This window comes from Entelurus aequoreus, linkage group LG09 (genome assembly GCF_033978785.1).
Source record: "Entelurus aequoreus isolate RoL-2023_Sb linkage group LG09, RoL_Eaeq_v1.1, whole genome shotgun sequence".
In the NCBI taxonomy this organism is placed as follows: domain Eukaryota; kingdom Metazoa; phylum Chordata; class Actinopteri; order Syngnathiformes; family Syngnathidae; genus Entelurus; species Entelurus aequoreus.
This window is the reverse complement of record NC_084739.1, coordinates 59,250,335-59,253,606: the sequence shown is the minus strand read 5'-3', so window position 1 is coordinate 59,253,606 and position 3,272 is coordinate 59,250,335. Positions and strand designations below refer to the sequence as shown.

Here is a 3,272-nt window from a genome sequence, read left to right as displayed (position 1 = left end):
ACAGTAATACAGAAATAAAATAAAATAAAATAAAAAATAAATATATATGTATATATATATATTTTTTTGACTGTTTGTTTAATATGTTTGACATTATTTTTTACATTTAATTCATTAATATATATATATATACACACACAAATATATATATATATATATATATATATATATATATATATATATATATATATGTATATGTATATAAATATATGTATATATACATATACATGTATATGAAGTACATTTAAAAGAATTGACAATTGAACAACTATTTCAAATTGAAACATTAATTGATTATATTTAAAAAATAATGTCAAAATATTAAACAAATAGTTGAAAATATATATTTTTTTTAAACTATCACACAAATGTGATTTTTTTACATTGTTGTTCATTGCTAAAACATTTACCAATATTTGACATTGTGGAAGTACTCTCTGTAGGTGCAGTGGCCAAGTGGTAAGGCGTTGGTCTCGTAAACCAAAGATCATGGGTTCAAATCCCATCTGTGCCTTTAATAATAAATTATTTGTCTTTGATGCTTATGAAGATGAGTTGGTGAATTGACGCTACTGTAGTTTGATTATTGGCCACACCTGAAGGGCACATACACGAGGTGCATATTTGTAAATACATCATTCATAAAATTCAAAATTATCACATAAATATAAAGATTATTTATAAAAGTGTTTAAATAGAAGCGCACATTACATATAAATCTTCATCTCAGTCTTGGCCTTCATTGAAGAATCCATCAGCTGGCAACAGAGCCAGCACCTGATTGGACAAGAGTTGTTATACTCTCAGGACAGATGAGCTGTACAAATGGCTGCTGATGCAATTTGTCAGCATTACAGAGCCGTTCTGTCATATAGAGCAGTGGTCCCCAACCACCGGGCCGCGGCCCGGTACCGGTCCGCGGACCGATTGGTACCGATTGGTAAAAATGTTTTTTTTATTTTTTTTATTTTTTAAATTTCTTGTGCGGCCCGGTACCAATCGGTCCGCGGACCGGTACCGGGCCGCACAAGAAATAAAAAATTATTTTTTTTTCTCACCTTGAAAATCCGGGCGAGAAGGTGTAAATCTCGCGCCAGGCCGTACCCATATCCATTACACCTTCTCGCCCGGATTTTCAAGGGCGAGAATTTTTTTTATTTTTTTAAATTTTTTTATTAAATCAACATAAAAAACACAATATATACATTATATATCAATATAGATCAATACAGTCTGCAGGGATACAGTCCTAAGCACACATAATTGTATTTCTTTATGAAAAAAAAAAATGTTTTTTTTTTTTTTAAATTAGTCTTTAATTGTATTCCCCACCTTTTTACAAAAATAAACAATGTACAAACTTTGATTTCCAGTATGTGTATCTTGTGGAAAAGTTTGGACACCCTTAAAAGTACAGTAAAAAAAAAAATATTACAAAGACGCCTCGAGCGGCCTCTGGTGGCCGCCGGCTGTAACAGCCCCCAGGAGGTTGTGACTTGAGGGAGGGAGGGAAAAAAATGGGTGTATGGAAAGTCCCAGCGTGGAAATCCCCTTGACTTGGGCTTTTTTACATTTTTTTTCATGTTCTTTTTTTTATGCTTTTAAACGCTATCGTATGTGGCCACTCTCTTTGAGGGCTTGTCAAAGTGCGGGGCGTCCAAAAATAGCTGCTTGGCGTGCAGTGGAGGACACAAGACGAAGAAGAAGAAGCAGAAGACGAAGAAGAAGAAGAAGGAGGTTGAATGGCGCCGAGGAGGCTGAGCGGAGCGGCTGACGACAGGACCGAGCTGCCGAGCATCCGGGAGGCTTTATTGTAGCACCACTCCGACATATCAGCCAGGTAAGCCGCCCAGACAGGAGCCAGTGTGGCGTCCATAGTCGGCCGGGGAGAGAGCGACTCGTCGGGCCTTGAGTCGCTAGCTTAGCTCGCTGCTGCTGCTGGTGGTTGTGATGGTGGTGGTGGTGGTGGTGGTGAGGGACTCGGAGGAAGCAGCTCACGACAGCCATTGTTTACAAAGACGTCATCCTCCTCCACCACCACCGGGCTCTAACGGAGCCCTTTAGGCCGCCTGAGGCTGCCTCTGGAGCGGCTACCTTTGTGTCCCCACGCCATGTTCAGTTTTACGCTACAAACGCCTCATTGTCTCCGAGGTGGTTATCACTGGGGATTACGTAACGTCAACTAAGTGTCGTTTATTGTTCATTTTGTTCACCGCCATCACAAATAACAACATTATTACTATCAATGTTATTGTCATTGCCTCACGACTAGTATATGTTTTCTGGCTCTTCCAGACAAACGTGCATGTTGCTGCACCTGCGCTCAGCACCCGAAGGTGCACAAAAAAACATCAACAAAAACTTAATTCAGACGCGATGCATTATTCATTTATTCACTCAAAAAAACAACTTTTAGTAATTTCACTTCAATATATGAGACCAAAACATGCAAAAAAAACCAACTTCCAATGGATAGGAAGGAATATTTCCCCTGTATGGGCTATAGCACCCGCAAAGCTGGCCTACTAAACTCGTAATATATAAAAATAAGGAGTGTCTGTCTTTATAAATATACAGAGGAGAAAATGCAAATACATTTATTTAGCACTCGCAGTGTGATCTATCAAGGCTGAAACTGTTCTGCGTCTGTTATTTTGCGTCTATATTTAGTACGTCTAGAAAGGGCATCCAAACTGGTATTTCTAAAATGCCCCCAAAACACCACTGGTAGGAGAATGATCAAATGGATGTGCAGTAAGTGAGTGTTTCCATGGTGAAAGCCATGTAGTATCTCATTTAAATAAGGCAGTCTGCACCAGTTATCAATTGCGGTATAGCTCGGTTGGTAGAGTGGCCGTGCCAGCAACTTGAGGGATCCAGGTTCGATCCCTGCTTCTGCCAACCTAGTCACTGCTGTTGTGTCCTTGGGCAAGACACTTTACCCACCTGCTCCCAGTGCCACCCACACTGGTTTAAAATGTAACTTAGATATTGGGTTTCACAATGTAAAGCGCTTTGAGTCACTAGAGAAAAGCGCTATATAAATATAATTAACTTCACTTCTCTATTCTTGTATTATTCATTTATTTTCTAAAATATTTCAGGGCAACCTCATTTAAAGGGCCTCTTTTTACACCAAGGAATGAAAAATCAAATGGTGCGGCAGCCTCTCTGAAATTTATAAATTCGTAATGAGGCTACAAATAGCAGGTTTGTGATATTAATAGTTGGTGTCAAGTCAACTTTTTTTGTTACAGTTAGGGATGTCCGAT

The 3,272-nt window shown here is 38.7% G+C and overlaps 1 protein-coding gene and 1 non-coding gene across 3 annotated transcripts in view; both read left to right on the top strand.

Moving 5' to 3' along the window:
* Window positions 1–442: 442 nt before the first annotated feature.
* trnat-cgu (transfer RNA threonine (anticodon CGU)) lies at window positions 443–514 on the top strand. Its single transcript has one exon. It is a non-coding gene; the product is annotated as a tRNA-Thr (tRNA).
* A 1,019-nt stretch (window positions 515–1,533) lies between these two features.
* The window catches only part of tnfaip3 (tumor necrosis factor, alpha-induced protein 3), a 31,094-nt gene continuing 29,355 nt past the window's right edge, over window positions 1,534–3,272 (top strand). Inside the window, exon 1 of one of the 2 annotated variants that reach the window (XM_062059036.1) lies at window positions 1,534–1,840. The gene's annotated coding sequence lies outside the window, so the exon portion shown is untranslated. The remainder of the gene's footprint in view (window positions 1,841–3,272) is intronic. The other variant, XM_062059035.1, reaches the window with a different exon arrangement.